This window comes from Ischnura elegans, chromosome 3, assembly GCF_921293095.1.
Source record: "Ischnura elegans chromosome 3, ioIscEleg1.1, whole genome shotgun sequence".
In the NCBI taxonomy this organism is placed as follows: domain Eukaryota; kingdom Metazoa; phylum Arthropoda; class Insecta; order Odonata; family Coenagrionidae; genus Ischnura; species Ischnura elegans.
In genome coordinates, this window is record NC_060248.1 from 128,327,766 (window position 1) to 128,344,890 (window position 17,125).

The 17,125-nt window shown below is 42.0% G+C and overlaps 1 protein-coding gene across 1 annotated transcript in view; it reads left to right on the forward strand.

Moving 5' to 3' along the window:
- The window catches only part of LOC124156551, a 500,021-nt gene that overhangs the window by 96,976 nt on the left and 385,920 nt on the right, over positions 1-17,125 (forward strand). The gene's annotated exons all lie outside the window — the stretch shown is intronic.

Genomic DNA, 17,125 nt, shown 5'->3' on the forward strand with positions numbered 1-17,125 from the left:
CAGAGTTCTGTCGTATCAAGGAGGAGTGCTACCAGGCGGCTGATTTTTCAGTTTTTAAGAAGTACCTCCTTGATCGATATCGCCCGAAATTAACGGCTCGATTCTATCGCGAGCAGTTAGGATCGGTGAGACTAGGGCAGGGAGAGGACTTAGAGTCCTTCGCGGACCGGGTGAGATCGATTAACTCTCACACGTATGAACTTCCGACCCACGCTGACATGGCTGCCGCGATCAAGCATGAAGCCGACCAAAGGGCCCTGGACGCATTCCTTCGTGGTCTTCCCGGTGAGCTCGGTCGTCTGTGCCGCTTGGCCGTGCCGGCGTCGTTCGACGCGGCCCTTGAGACGGCTATTCGGATCCGCGAAGCTGATCGCAGTCCGCGAGCCCCCTCGCCGGTCCGCCGTGTTTTCCGTTCCCCAGCGGAGGCGGGGCGGAGGTGCTATGAGTGCGACTCTCCAGACCATCTCGCGCGAAGGTGCCCCCGCCGGAGGTGTTATGCTTGCGGAGCTTCCGGCCATATCGCTTATCAGTGCCAGCGGAAACCCTCAGAGAAGCCTTTAAATGGCGGCGGGTCCGGAGGCGCCACCCAGGCCGGACCCCTGTAACCCTGTTCCTTCCACGGTTAGAGGCCGCTAAGCGGACAGAGGATTTAGTGGTGGCAGTTAGCGTCGTGGGAAAAGACTGCAGATTTTTGGTGGATACCGGTGCCCAAGTTTCCTTGGTAGCGCGTGGTGTGAACGGGGGTGAACGAATTAGAAGATCCCCATATCGTATAAAGGGCATTTCGGGGGAGACTGTGTATAACCATGGTGTAGAAACGGTGAAATTAGTGCTGGGAAAGTGTTCTTATAGTATAGATATGATAGTGGTAGATTCGGTGGGAGAATATCAGGGGCTTTTAGGGTTAGATTTCTTGGAAAAATACGGTGGACTAATTGATGTGAGTAAAAAGACGATGAAATTGGGTGACGTTTACGTTTCGTTGAGAGGCAAGTGCAGCGCGCATGAAGGATGCGAGGAGAGGAAAAAAAAGAGTGCAAGGGTCGTTGGAGTGGACGTTGAAGTTCCTATTAAATTAACTGATGAGACAGTGATTCCGCCCAGGAGCGAAAAATTAGTGTGTTGCAGACTGTCAGATGACGGCCCTCTTGAAGGAGAATACATTACAGAGCCAGAGGTGATAACGGACGCACACAGTTGTGCTGTAGCGCGGGGTGTGTGTAAGTTTGAGAGAGGACGGGAGGTTATGGTAAAAGTAGGGAATTTCGGACTGGATGAGGTTGTTTTGAGACGGGGAACAAAAGTGGCAACTCTCCATGAAGTGGAGAAAATTTTTAAAGGTAACTTCAAAGGCATAAGGCACGTCCGAGCAACGACTACCGAAGAGCGAAAGATAGATTTCCGGGAGAAGTTAGCGGATCTGGATGAACCGGAAAGGAAGGCGTTGCTACCCCTGTTGAAGGAGTACCAGAGTTTATTCACTGAAGGAAAAATAACTCCGGCCACAACAATTACCTCTCACAGAATCCCCACGGGCAACTCTCCACCCATTTATCGCCGCCCCTATAGAGTGCCATATCACCAGAAGGAAGTGATTCAAACCCTTGTGGACGAGCAGTTACGGGCCGGGATAATTGTCCCTAGCAGTAGCCCCTGGGCTTCACCAGTCGTCATTGTGCCAAAAAAATCAGCTGACGGCACCCCATCTTATAGATTTTGTGTTGACTTCCGTGGCCTTAATGCAGTGACTACCCCAGACGTGTATCCCCTGCCAAATATAACAGAAACGTTAGACTATTTAGGGAGGAGCCGTTACTTTTCCACGTTAGATCTAACGAGTGGTTATTATCAGATCCCTATGCATCCTGACTCCAGAGAGAAGACTGCCTTTAATGTAGAGGGCGGACATTTTGAATACAACCGCATGCCTTTCGGATTACGCAACGCCCCTAGCACGTTTCAACGCATGATGGACGGCGTTTTGAGAGGACTAAAGCCCACACAGTGTCTCGTCTATTTGGATGACGTCATTGTATTTAGTTCCTCCATGGATGAGCATGTTGAAAGGCTGAGAAGCGTGTTCGATCGGCTGCAAGAGTCAGGTTTGTCGTTAAAAATTGAAAAGTGTCACTTTGCTAGAGAAAGGGTAAGGTATTTGGGACATGTGATCGACCGGGAGGGTGTTCGTCCGGACCCTGAGAAAATAAACGCGGTTATGAATTTTCCTTCACCAAGTAATACCAAGGAAGTGCAATCGTTTTTGGGACTCGCCAATTATTATAGGCGCTTCATAAATAATTACGCTGTGGTCGCAAGACCGCTAACGCGGCTCCTCAAGAAGGGAACTAAATTCATATGGACACCTGACTGTGACGCGGCGATGGAATCCTTGAAGGCGGCCTTGGTAAGCACTCCGGTGCTCGCCTATCCTGACTTCGCAAGGCCATTCGTTATCTCCACTGACGCCAGCAACTTTGCGGTGGGCGCGGTGTTGTCGCAAGAGATAGACGGCGAGGAGCATCCCATCGCGTATGCATCGCGGCAACTTCAAGCAGCGGAAATAAACTACACGACCACGGAGAAGGAGCTGTGCGCGGTCGTATTCGCGGTTCAGTATTTTCGCCCTTATGTGTGGGGTCGCCCATTCAAAATAATCACGGATCACGCCGCCCTCCGATGGCTTTTTAGTCTTCGCGATCCCAGTAGTAGATTAACCAGATGGGCGCTGAAATTAGCCGAATATGAGTATGAGGTTATTCACAAGCCAGGAAAACTCCACCTTAACGCCGACGGGTTAAGCCGAAAGATACGAGTGGTGGAGGTAATGGATGATGAAGATTGGAAGAAGTACCAAGCCGAGGATATGGAATGCCAGGAGTGGAAGTCGTGCGAGAGTTTTGAAGAGAAAAATGGACTGCTGTTCCGATCGACAAGTGAGGGATTAAAGGTGGTGGTTCCTGTGAGCCGACGGGAAACTGTGTTCCGCCAACATCACGACCACGCTCTGTCAGGACACCTAGGAGTAAAGCCGACTATTAGACGAATACGACAGATGTACTGGTGGCCCTCCCTTGATAAAGATGTGAGAGAGATGATTGCTAGCTGTGTTCCTTGTAATCAACGTAGCCCTTACGGCAAGACGAGGGCACCCTTGAAGAAACTTCCAGTAAGTACCTCCCCATTTTCCTTCATCAGCATAGATATTGTTGGGCCCCTGCCGCGCACCTCGAACGGCAACCGGTTTATACTTACCATTCTCGATCATTTTTCACGATATTTAGAGATGGGGGCCATTCCCTCACAGACAGCGGAAGTGGTGGCCGACGCTCTACTTAGGCGGTGGATTTTGAAATTCGGTGTTCCTGATTATATACTGTCGGATCAGGGCCCTAACTTTGAGTCGGCTTTGTTCCAGAATTTGTGTAAATTTCTAGGGGTATCTAAATTACGTACATCACCCTTTCACCCCAGCTGTAACGGAAGGTGTGAGAGAGTGCATCGAACCATCTCGCAAATGCTAAGCCACTATGTTAATGGAAGAGACAATAGCTGGGATATGTGGTTAGCGTTTTCGGTGGCCGGATATAATTCATCCTATCATAGTAGCACGCGAGTGACTCCGTTCAAGGTGATTTTCGGTCGCGAAATGAAGACGCCCTTCCATTGCTTAGAGACCGTAGAGACTAGTACGAGAGATTCATATGTGGACGAACTGAGTGATCAACTCAAGCAGATTTGGAAAGAATGTTTGGGGAACAGTGAGAGGGCCCTTGAGTCGCAGGCAAGGCAATACAACAAGAGGAGCAGGGATGTGAACTACCAGCCGGGTCAATACGTTTACCTAAACGACCCCTGTATAAAGCCCGGCAGAATCCGCAAGTTCCACAAACCGTTTTCGGGGCCTTATAAAATCCTTGAGGTGCTCAATGACTCTAATCTACGTTTGCAGCTACGTTTTAGGACTATCGTGGTGCATAAAGACCGCGTTAAAGCACATAGGGGTGTGAGAAATAAGGAACATGAATTCGCAGACGCAATCAGGGGCGAGAAAAGGCGTGGGCGTCCGAGATTACTGATGGCGAGTGGGAAAGGAGTTGAGGAAGCATCAACGTCTCCGGAAATCGTTTCCACCTCCCCTTCTTCCACTCCAAATGCAACAACGAGGAAGAAAGAAATAGTAACAGTTTCCCTCCCTGTCCCTTCTTCGAAAATTGATGCCGTTTCCGATTTGGAGAGCGAGGCATCTTGGTCGGCGGTTTCCGATCATTCGGAGGACGAGCGCGCAGACGAATGGAAAGCCGACCGACCACGCCCACTCCGAGCAGAGCAGCCGTTACCTCAGCGTTCGCCGTACCCGCTGCGAAGTAGGCGGCGAGTTGCTGATAAAGACAAAGAAGACCCCGTGGAGATTGTTGACACGTCGGCGGCGACCTTGCCCGTTATGACCTTGCCTTCCTCCCTGTCCCCACCCCATTTTGAAGATAGCGCGGACCGCGCGAAGATAACGCAGACAGCAGCGGAGACTCCTTCGACCACCATGCCCCCTGAAGCTCTCCCATCCCTCAGTGCAAATTCCCCCCAAGTGTGTCCCGGTGCATATGATGAGCAAAGCAGCGAGAGTAATTGTGAAAGTACGACGCTAGCCGTTTGCCCATATAATTTGAGGCCACGGCCATGTTAAAAAGTGAGTGATGAGGCCATTATGGTGTTGGCCGAGTGTTTGCCCGAGGGGCGTTGAGTGTTTTTGAGTGTATGTAAGTCTACGAATGTAGCATCTATGTAAGTGCGACGGGACAGAGTGTTTTCCATTTGGATGATGGAGTACTGGTTGAGAAAAATATTTAAAATTGGTGATTGCGTTATGTCTTTTCATGATTCGAACAGTGATTTTGTATGTTCTGGAATTTTGAGTTGGTAATGGTATCATCTTTGCCCAGTTGATTGTATGATAAGTACAGTGTTTGTGTTGATTCAAGGGGGGTTATTGGGTTTACTACGAAGCACGCAAATTGTTCAAATCTCTTTCTAAATGACTTGTGCTGACTTTGAAGGGGTTACCATAATCAATATAGTGTGGGATTGTGATTTTCTTCATAGCGTTATACTGGGTTTTGGGTTCATTGTGGTGTTGTATTCCTGTCTTGTTTTTTCGACATTTTATCCTATTCTCCTATCGGTGGTGACCAATGTCTTATTTTTTATTTTGACTTTTCAGTATAATCGATTGTTTGCTATTTTTATGGAGCTGTTAATGTTAAGTGGTATAAATCTCTATGTGGTGTGGGAATGCAAGTGGTCGGCTGACAGTTAGAAAAATTTCACTATGTTCAATTTTTCTTTTGGAGGGGGGAATGGTGTGAGTCTCACGCTGACTTGCATTCCCACCATACTTACCTGTAGAGCAAGCAGATACCTAATGCCTTCCTCCCACCTCTCCCTGCATCCGGTGAGAAGAGCGGTGGGAACTGCAAGCTGGCTGACGGCGTCGGTGGGAAGGAGACACGACGTGTGGAGTTGGTTTGTAGACGCCTTGTGGAATGGTTGTATCTTAACTCGAATAAAGAGGAGTTATGGAAAGGACCGGGAATTGGTTATTAATTCCTTAATTCCCTTCCTCGCGTTCCCTCTGCGACCTCCGGCGGACCCGAGAGACTTTACAGATTATTAATACCTTATCAAGCGAAGGAAACTTTCCGACCTTAGGCAGTTTTAATAGGTGATTATTAAGACATGTTTCCCTGAGCTCTGTGCCTCATGCATGTATTGGTAATCTCAGACGACGTAAAACTCCTATCTACTCGTATAGAAACTAGGTCCCTGTGACGTCATGTCGAATGGCATCGCATGGGCGCCATACGCCGGGAAATCCTATGATCATGCATGAATATTCTATGCTCGAAGTATATTTGTCGCAGTCGTCACAAAATAAATAGGTACTTTACCTTTACATTGGTACTTTAAAAATTATTAATGAGTGGAAAATTTGTGACCTGTACAAGAGAATTAATTGGGCAAGATCTAACTGTCACACAATAAATAAATATGCATAAAAGGTAGATATAAGAGAGGAATGGCGTACTGCTGCAAACCAACCTCAGAGTTGAACACTGAAGAAGAAGACTTCTTTTTTATACTCCAATTCTGCCTCCTCAAATTTCTCCCTGTCTGAATTTCATTTCCTAGTCTAAAAACACTCCATTAACCGCATCCTAACATATTAATAATTGGTGGACAAGTAACCTTTAGTTGATGAAATTTGAAATGCGATGGGCTGTGAGTTAATGAAATTACAAACAATCCAATCAAAGCAATTTTTATTTTCAGGAAATATTCGCGGGATAGTCAATCATGAATGGAAAAAAATACTCGTCTTTTTGACTTCAATAGGCAACAAAAATTGTCAGTGCGATGAGGAAAACAACAATAATTCACTTTATCACCTCCGAAAACAGAGCAGTAATGATTTTCACAAGCAGTAATTCCATTAACGACAATGAACAATCGCAAGCACCTACCCATGATAAAATATAAAGAATAATAAGTAATTTTACACTAATTTTTAACTCCACTACTAACCATGGTTTCCAAACTCTGGCTCATTTCAAAGTTTAATTCAAAAGATTCGAAGTTCAGTTTCGAAACCATGGTCGGCGGCACAGTAATATATTATAATGTGGAAATAACCAGGTGTTAAACTCGATTGTTTCAGGCTTAACTTTGTGTCCATTGTAAACAGTAAAAAGTTATGATACTTTTTCACACAATTTATTTAAGACGACCGGTTTCGTCGCAGAGACGACATCTTCAGGTACAGAAATTGTTATTTTTATAGTTATTTTGTTGTTTATTTGGTTGCTACTACGCGTTGGTAGGGGAGGGTTGCGTTGGGGTTGGAGCGTTACTCAACTTCAGGGAAAAGTGAGATAAACATTTTGAAAAAACTCAAGGAAAACATTGTATTATGTAAGTTTACCTTTTTAATCTATAATTAGACGATATTTTTCAAAATATAAGTTTAGTTAATATAAAACAAAATATACGATGCTAAACTGCAATTGATATTGGCTTGCAGGAGGAGCGCAATTGAGCTCCTGGCAATGTAAGGGTTAAGATAAATTTTGCGAAGAAATAAACATATACAAGAACTCATGCGTTAAAAAGGTAAGTTGAGAGTCAATAAAGGGTGAATGAAGAGGGTGGCAACCGATTATGAGTTGCTCGAGGGTGCGGTCGCAAAAGACGCGATTCCCGAGCCAAAGAGATTTAAGAGATGGCTTTGATTTGTCGGTCGGAGCGAGAGGAGGAGTGAAGAGTAAGAGTCTGGCGGCGTGACATCACCAAAAGAAGTAGAGAAAAAGCAGGCAAGAATTGAAAGGTAAGGCTGTGAGGTGGACGGTAGATTTAAGGAGGCAGGAACACGACTGTGGGCGGGATACGATGGCGCAGACGACGAAATTTTGACGAGAAAAAGAAATATACCAAGAGAAATTTCTTTCCTTTGAGGCGATAATGAGGTTTCAGATATTTGTATGGCTCCAAACGCCACATCGTTGCCCCTAAAGCAAAGAGTGAATTGAGATAAAAATTAGAGAAAATATTTTGTGATTCTAGGGAAAATTGACATAAAAAGCTCCGAATTTACCTAAACCCATTTCATAAATGAGTAAATTCTTTTCAATTTTACTTTTTTAATACATGGGACTGATTTTGTACTGAGATGTACTTCATTTTGCAAGATACCATAGCCGTAAGAGGTGTTATAGGAACATGAAATTACGCAGGTAAATTAATGTTTAATGCAATTATCCATTATTATTGGATTATTAAAATTGACCTCTGTCCCATTCTGAGAAATAACAGTGAAAGATAAGGAATGGTACTACGTTAAGTGAAACACTGAAGATGAGTCGTCTTTAACACTCAAGTGTCTCGAATCTCTATCGATGTACTCGGTTCTTTAAAATAATGCATTGGGGCAATCAATATAATATAAAATGTTATAAAAAGCCAAGTGTCGAGTAAGGAATACTTCATGATAAAAATCACAAACCTGAAGCTATTTCATGATGTCCATATAAGCACTGCGAAGAATTGTGACCTCCATCATTACAGCAATTACGGCGAACAGGTACACTGAAAGAGGAAGCAATACAGGAAACATATAAAATCTACGTTTGGAATGTGCTAACTTAAAATACCTACCTGTTGCAATTCAAAGCAGTGCATTAGCTTTGTAATATCTAACTTTTATTGAGCATAAAATAGAAATAATAATATTAAACAAAATATATGACGTTGAAATAAAATTAATATTGGCTTGCAGGAGGAGCAATGCTTAGCTCCTGGCAATGGAAGTGTTAAGATAAATTTTGCGAAATAATAATTCAGACCTTAATAATATTTCTTGATTTTTACTTTGTTTTAGCAATTTCAAATCGATTGCTACTGCAATTATGATAATGAATTACACCAAAGGCAGAGAAATCAAAAAATATTTCCTAATATGCAATGTTAGCAGGAACATTCCAAATGAGACAATTCCCTCCTTAAATTTTCAATCGTATATTTGAGGGTACAACTTTTAAGAGCTTATTGATAGAAGCATCAAAACAAATTGAGAAAAATATGGAAAACCATATTATATCTATAGTAAACTTTCTCATAACTAAACGAGTTTAAATACTTCTCGAAAGGAATTACTGATGATTAAATTTCGATCCTATGCTATTTCAAGGGGTATGTAATGGATCATAGAAACTAAGAAAAAATATATCGTTAACTTTCTCATCCTTTTCCTTTGGCGGCGGATAATATACCTTTATAGTTTCATCTCCTGGAGCTCAGGTCCTCTCTGCGGATTGTTTATCGTGTTCATCTTATGAATTAATAGGGTAGTTTCCTTCACCAAAGAAAACGAAAGCCATTGATTGCGATTCGTTACCCACCATTAGTGTATTCATAATATGCAAATTATTAGGTTTTAGATATCCCAGTTTAGACGAATAGCAATGGTCAATTTTAACCGCATTTGAAAAAGGCCAGATTGGCGCCCATGCGATACCACTCAACGTGATATCACAGGGTCCTTGTTTCTATACGAGTAGATAGGAGTTTTACATCGTCTGTGATTACCAGTGCATGCATGAGTCACAGAGCTCAGGGAAACACGTCTTAATAATCACTTATTAAAATTGTCTTAGGTCGGAAAGTTTCCTTCGTTTGATAAGGTATTAATAATCCTTGTTTAAGCCAAGCGCTACCTGCTAGCAGGGTACTCTGCTACCTGCTAGCAGCCAGCATCGCAGCGGCGCACAATATCCTCGCCCCAAGGTCACCTCACGCGGCGGTTGCGGGTACCAGAATGACGTCACACGGGCTTTTCCCATCATTTATACTTAGCCGTCGCTTTTTCGCGCGCTTGAAATTATTCACTTTTCATTTAATCGCGAAAAATACGTATCGTCATTTAAAAATCTAAAGACGTGTAATGCGTACTCCAGGAGTAATAATCTTTCGATTTAGGAAATAAAAAATAATAGAAAACCACCCAATTTGATGCCATTCAAAGAGGACGTTGAGTCATTTTAAAAAAAATTAAAAATAATGAAATTAAATTGAATACAACTGAAGGAATAAAATACTTAATGGTAATGATGGAAATGCGAATCTTTTCCGTGGTTTAATTAGGAGAATAAGGATGTAAATATTTGAAGAAAAAGCACCCGAGTTCAGTAATCATGAAAGGAAAAATATTTATCCGGCTTGTGTGCAAACATTTTCCATCGCCGCGAAATGCCAAACATTTGCTCGAGCCGCACACAAACGCTTATGGCCATCGAAATTCGGAAATGAGATTTCCTGGAGCTGGAGAAATATTAATCATGAGACCACTTTCTCGGTCGCTAACCGATACCCTTATTACGACAGGAAAAGATAACCTTATGGACAAACGAACATCAAATACATAAAATAATTTTTAAAAAATAATACCGCAAACGCAATATCTAAATAAATGGAAGCTGAAATGATCGTTATAGATAGAACTGAGAAACGTTACCCACAATGATTGGGGTTTATTGAGGCGCATTGCTCCCATGCAATGCTAAAATTCAATCACGTTACATATTTACATAATCTTGAGCAATGAATTGATGAACCGCGTGGGTAAAAACTAATGTCATCGGCCATTGAGACAGCGTGGGTGGGTTTAAATCATCGATGCAGATAAGTCTATTCGTTGATGCGAGTCATTGATGAAAAATCTACTCATAAATGGAAATGAGAAAATGGGATTTGTATCATATCACGACCAGGAAATGTTCCTTGAATTGCAACTTACTGCTAATCAAAACAAAACAAAATTGACCGTATACGTCTAATATCCACACCAAACTGTAAGACGACGATCATGCCGATACTACAGATGCAAACCCGACAGTAATTTATCGATTTCAGGCGGGATATCTGCTCCGATAATCGAGTCATAGATCATCAATAATTATCAACTATAGCAAATTATCGATAACTCACGTAAATTGTCGGTCTTCTTGTGCACCCTATTTGACGAGCAATGAAAGCTTTTCGATGGCATTATTTTTATGTTATGAAACTTTATTAGTGCCTGTTTACATATAAAAACGTAGGCAGCTCAAGGGATATTATCCGATGCAGAAAATTAAAGGAAATGAGCTGACAATCCAGAAAATTCTATTGGCTTCTGCTGATAGTATACTTATAGGAACCTGTATGATTAAATGAAAGAGAAATTTTTCCCCAAAATTCAATGGAATTCACCAGTTTCGGTGTGGTACATGAGCTTTACCATCTGGTCGGAGCTCATGCTATACGTCGAAATGAGAATTCGTTGGGAAAAACGACCACTTTTCCCCCTCATCATGATATTCCAAACACATCGAGGCGGAAACAACTAATTTATTTCAATACTTCACCATTTATGCCCACATTTTGAAGTTTCATGTATTCTGCCTTATGTCTATCACATACTTACGTATGCTATCATGGATCAGAATGCTAGGGGTTGGGGCGAGGAGTTTTACTGCCTCACACGCAATAAAATTTCGACTGTGTATGAGTGTTGCATGGAGGCAGAAACACTCGTCAGCGACGGAAGGTTATCATCATTGTGTGGAGCGGATTTGGACCGGAGTGTAGAATGCAGGAGAGGAGGGATGAAATGGTTGGATGTAGAAGAGAGAGGGGGTGGAGGGAGTGTTGGGGAGAGGGAAGAAGATCAAGATATTATGTATTCCAGTTTGAAGAAGAAACCTTTGATAACCTATCGCATAAACGCTGTTGTGTAAAAATAAGGGAAATTCGCTGAAACATCTAAAGATTAGAATGGTTCCTACTTGATGCCCCGAATTTCTACTGCTCACATTGTGAGGAGCCTTTATAAATTCAAAAAAATTGGTAATAAGTAATACTAGGTGGGCGTGACTTGGTAGAAATTCTTTATCTTAGCAGTTGGAGGAATTAAAAACTTGCGCCGTAACGAAACCATCGTTGGACAAAATAAATCACCATATGGCGATAGTCAAGATATGACGTTGAATATACAGAGCTCATGATATCCCAAACAAATAAAGGTGGAAACGACAACTATTTTTTTACAATTCTACCATTCCGCATTTGATGCATTACGTACTCGGGTCTTATGCGACAGAAGCCATAAATTAAGAAAGATATTACGAACAGATTGATGTGGGAATTCATTTTTTGGCCGAAACATAAAGGACTTTAATAAATGCTCTCTTAATTACATTTGAGCATTTGCTTTTTACGTGTAAACGGCTAGTGTCTTAACACCCCCTGCCACATGCCTTTTGATGCAGCTTGCAGGGTAGTATGTAGACTTTGATGGTGCATGAGTATGTTGATCAAAGTGCTAGGATAGAGAGAGAGCAGGAGAGAGTGGGAGAGGGATGAAGTTGGAGAAATTACGTGTAACTAAAGGGAATGACGAGTCTGTCACCGCGAGGGGAGGGAGGGGAAGGAGAGGGAGAAAGGGGGTTGTTCCCGATGGAGGCAGAAGAAGCCTCTGATGATTCCGGTGGAAACTCAATTAGAGGGAGCATCGGAGCGGAGCCGGATGCCCCGGGGCGCCCCCGCGACAACAGGGGCGCACGCCCCCCCTCCCCCTCTTCCTGGGGAGAGGTCATACGGAGGGGCCCAACCACAGCCATCCGCACCCCTCCCGCCTCAAATTCCAACTCCCTCATTCTCCTTTTCTCCGACGATTCCCTGAAACTCTCCACCAATACTCTCTCCACTTGTCCCCATCCGCATTCCTCATTTCTATCTTCGCCACAATCCTACCCTTCTCAAATATTTCTCGCCTTTTCCCTTCTTACAAGGGGTTCTTACAAGGATTATTCGATTTTTTTTTACATTTTAGGCTTTCCTTCTTCCCTGGCAATGATAGTGGAGTGAACTATCGACACAATCATATCGGAGATAACTTCTTCGGACTGAATGGAAAACCGAGAATTTCATCTGCGCCTAAAATTTAACAGATCATATGAGTGGGTTGGAAGCCAAGAGATACAAGTGATTTTTTCTCAACAGAGTTAGGTAAAGTTAATTGCTAGAATAAATACACAAAAACCTGGTTGACAAGGGAAACGAGTGAGTCTCTGTTCTGAGCTGACATTGAGTGGAAAATCAAATGCACTACTAAGTATCTAATCGATCTCGTTTGTTTTCTATACCTAATTTCTATCCCTAATTGTCTATAGAAAGAGAAATCACTTGTATTCCTTGGCTTCCAACCCACTCTCATATGATCATTACGAAAAGCTAAAGACACATGGCTCCCTAACATGAGATAACCTGACTTACAAGGTCCTCTAACAAGAGACAGCCTGACTTACGTGGGTAGGAACTCAACGCTCACCACCAGGTCGCGTTCGGAATTCACAGTATGATAGGCACTGAAAATTTGGGAAATAATTATTTCTGCTCAAACGCCCGATGAACCGTAGTTTTCGAGACTTTAAACTTCAGAAAGTACCAGTGAAACTCCTAGGTTTATGCAAATCGGTACAACTTTAGCGTAACATAATGGCAACTGAGTCCCACATTCGCACTTACGAAGACTCTTCTTCCGTTGCTATGCTCGATGAGAGCGTGGATTGGCCTATATAGCCATTATATAGCGTTATTTTTGTATCGTAGGTTTCGTTTATCCGAGAGTTTTTAATACTGCATACACCCGATCGATAATATCTCCAAAACTAAAGCCCACTGCACTCTAAAACAAAAACACTTATCTCAAAAAATTCTTCTTATGATACAATTTTCACAATCTATTAATGCGAATTCCACGTTAGATATGAATACTTCAAAGTAAACAAATTTTTTGATCGTATCTTACATATTTTATGGTCAGGCTTCGTCATAATGTGATCTCTAATGCTCCCTGAATGATAAGAACCCTATGAGTATCTGATAACACTATGGCATCAAAAATTATTGGAAAGAAGAAATCTTTTATAGCTAAAATCAATTTATACGGGCATTGCAAAAAATGTTGACCCGAAGTCTTTCTTCAGCCCTTCTGGTTATTGCTTCCAATAGATTCGAGTAGTCTACTGATAATAAAGGTGTGTGGTATAAAGAAGAAGGCTGGAAGGAGAGAGGTCAGACAAACAAGTCCACTTTTAGTAAATACTGTCCCTACTCCTCTGAAACAATGAAAAAAGTTTATCGACCTTTCAGAGTCAGAATCAGAGTCTTTCACGATACCCCACCTTTAACGCCTTGTTATTCATTCACATTATTATTTTAACCCCTTTTAAATTATTTTCTTCTTCATCATTCTTAGCTTCTTATTTTATTAAGAGCCCACATTAGTTTCACAGTCATATTAATTGAAGTGCCCACATTAGTTTCACAGTCATAATATTTCTTCCAAACATTTTCTACCAAAATTCACTAACTCGTGATTAACGGTGTGGTATTCCATTATAAGTTTTCTAGAATATTACACAATTACTTATACCACTTCTTTTATACAGAGCGCGACCCGAGTTTCGATGAATTATTATCATCATCTTCAGGCGCGAATTAATATGTATAACAACTCATCGAAACCTCGGTCGCGCTCTGTAAAAAAAGAAGTGGTATGAGTAATTGTGTAATATCCAAGAAAACTCATTTTCTACCCGGCAGATCGTTGCCTCGATTCGTCTTTTCCGCCAAATTATTTCGTCTTTCTAATCTCCCTCTTTCTTCTCAATCCATCTCACCATATGTTTGGCACGGTATGCATTGGCCGACCTCTGAAGTTATTCGTACCACAGAGAAGGAAGGATGGAGGGAAAACTGGCGTTAGCCTGCTCATTAGTAATCCATATTGGCCCACCGTAGCCATATGGCTTTATCCTACCATTCTGAGCATTATTATTAACTTTCTTCCGTCCTAAAATAAGCATTCCATGAATAAACTCAATTGATTCAGGCTTAACTTTGTGAAAATCCATTGTAAACAATAAAAAATTATGGTACTTTTCACACAATTTATTTAAGACGACCGGTTTCGTCGCAGGGGCGACATCTTCAGGTACAGAAATCGTTATTTTTATAGTTATTTTGTTGTTTATTTGGTTGCTATAACGCGTTGGTAGGGGATGGTTGCGTTGGGGTTGGAGCGTTACTCAACTTCAGGGGAATTTCCAAGAGAGGGGGATTAGTTGACAAAAATATCCTTCCCTGCTATCAAGGATGTATGACAAGTGTATTTCTACTCGTAAAAATTGAGGTACATTATATTCCGACCTTTAACCACCCGGTAGGTATAACCGCGTGGTCATCCTGAGGAAACCCGGAAACCATCAAAGGGGACCCGGTATAAGTGATTGTTATAGTATTCAAGGTTACATTGACGAATTTTAGAGTTTATTTAAAGATTTTTATGGTTTTACGATGGGTGAGAACGATGAACACATTTTGAGAGTATGCAACCCGCGTGGCACCCAAAGTGTTGCCTGGGGTGGCGCGCGCTCACTCTCGGTGCAATATCCCGAGAACCAATGGGCAGAAATGAAAGATATTTGAGAGGATACAATATAAATGTCTAACAAGACGTTGTAAAAATCAGAAAAGTGACAGAATAATCCGAGAGAGACATTATCTTAAGTTATATCCGAAAAACACCCAAAAAACACAAAATTTCTAAAGTTTAAGTGCGAAGCGGCACGTTTTCCCGGAATCCGATTGCAAAAATAATTTACACGATTTATTTTCTCACCAAATTGAACAAAACTGGGGGGTGTCCCAAAAAGAATTCGAAAACTTTAAAAAATAAGGACCACCCTAAGGGACCAAGGTTTAACGTCCCATCCGACGGACACAGTGCTGCACTTGAAATGTCCTCCACCAATCACTCAAGCAGGGGTCGACCATTCTGAAAAAAATTTCCATCACCGTCAGAGTTTGAACCCGGACCCACAGAGTGGGAAAACATCATTATAGCCTCCACACCATCCCGATCCCCTCTCCATATATATATTCCCACCCCCAAACCAATCAGTCTGTCGCTTCCAAGTCTTTGAACTTCCGAGGCACTTGCCTGGTCTCAATATTCCCTCCCTCCTCCACTCCCTCTTCGACGTTTCTCCGACCACCCTCACACCTTATCCTACGCCCCACCCCCCACCACCCTCAACCCTCTTTCCTCAATTCCCTGTCATTCCTACATCCTGCTCATTTCACCCCTTCCGCTCATCTTCTACATTCTCCCCGAGTTTTTTTCTCCGAACATTTCGCGATGTTCCTTGCACCCTCTCTCCACTGAGCCACTAGCCCACCCAACCCCTCTTGTTAAAAAAAATCCTCTCGCCTCCATCTTCAAAACTAAGGATTCTCCCTGTTTCTGAACCAATGAATCGTTCGCCCAAAGGTCGACTCCCGCCCGTTGATTTTCACTTATTTTTTTCGTCGCGTCGACTTGAGATTTCAATTCCGGGACCGAAATTGGGAAATATGTTTGAAGTCAGTAATTGGGTTCGGTTCCCCAAAAACCGTGTTATCCCTCACGATGAGCACGGGAGAAAAAGAAAATATATTTCCAACATTTCCTATATTCTATAGACTTTCTAGATGGTAAGGAATACTTCTTTCTGTTTTTTTTTGGCTCATCAATTATTTTTAATAATCATTTTCGTCCTACCTATGACACTGATGCCATCGACTCCACAAAAAAATAAATATCTATAAAGTGAGACGGTGTTAACCGAGGTTTTGGTGAAAGATATTTATAGGTAGTCATGGCTACTAGTAAATTCCATTCCTTTCAAATCGCTTTGAATAAAGCTGATATATACCTCCCGCTTATTAAATGCTATGTTTATGTTGTATTCAAGAATAAAATATCGAGTGTACAATACTTTAAGAGAGATTATTTATTTAAATGATTATTTACTAATAAGTACACAATTATTGAGGTACTTTAAGCACCAACTGTCGACCGAGATTTAGAATATCGACTGTCTTCTCTAAGCGATATCTATTACAGACACTTATACGCATTTCACTAGAAAATAAAATTCGCAGATCTTTGTTAGATTAATTAAATGAGATATTTGAGAATTAGATTCCTTCATTTTGCCTCTTGTACCCTCGCAGGGTTGACCTGGAACCCAAATTAGGGGAAACCACATTTGAAATAAGAAGTCAAGACTCCGCAAATGCTGTCTCATCAAAGATATCCCGGGGTTTTAACAACGTTTTACAAAGATCCATAGGGAATTAGAAAACACTGAAGGGTATTTGGGTTTCTAAAATATTCATAGAGTACACTCAACAATAAAAAGGAGCGTAAAACGGAAGTCTTGCGAGCATATGAAAAATAAACAATGAAATTCCCAGTTTTTCCCCACGAGAGGAAATAGAAAAGGAAAAAAACATAAATTACTGCAGGGGTATTAAAAAGCGCTTCCGGAAGCGAGCACGGAAGTCAGACCATAAATTAGGTGGCTACTAGAAAAATTTAGGATAGTAAGAACGAATTAAAAGCTAGTTAAAAGGTAATTTCGTAATAGGAAATTCACATTGACTTGGATAGGTTGAATCTACGATAATTGTTAAAAGAGGAAAACCGGCTCTA